We start from the raw sequence: 392 nt of genomic DNA on the forward strand, positions 1-392 counted from the left end.
ATTGCATGTTGCAAAATGGAAATGGACCACCAGTCAAAACTACACCAAACACATACAACAAATCTATCACTTTTGAACATTCAGATTGGTAACACAACTGGAAATCATAGCCATTTGACATAAATTTCAGAATTGCCAGGTTCACGTGGTGATATTGGTAAGGCATCAAATTGCTTCTTTTCCTATAAGTTGCGTTACTTACACTACAGCGACCAAAGTGTTTAATTCAGGAGCTCGCAGTGAAAACGAAGGATACACAATATATTTTTTTAGGGAGACAGGGGCGAATGGCACATGATATATGCTTATAATTGTTCACAAAATAAATTAAGAGAGGTAAAAAAAAGGATCAGACGGATATTGACAACAGATAAATCCTATAACCCTTCTTC

Source organism: Penaeus monodon, chromosome 30, assembly GCF_015228065.2.
Source record: "Penaeus monodon isolate SGIC_2016 chromosome 30, NSTDA_Pmon_1, whole genome shotgun sequence".
NCBI lineage: Eukaryota > Metazoa > Arthropoda > Malacostraca > Decapoda > Penaeidae > Penaeus > Penaeus monodon.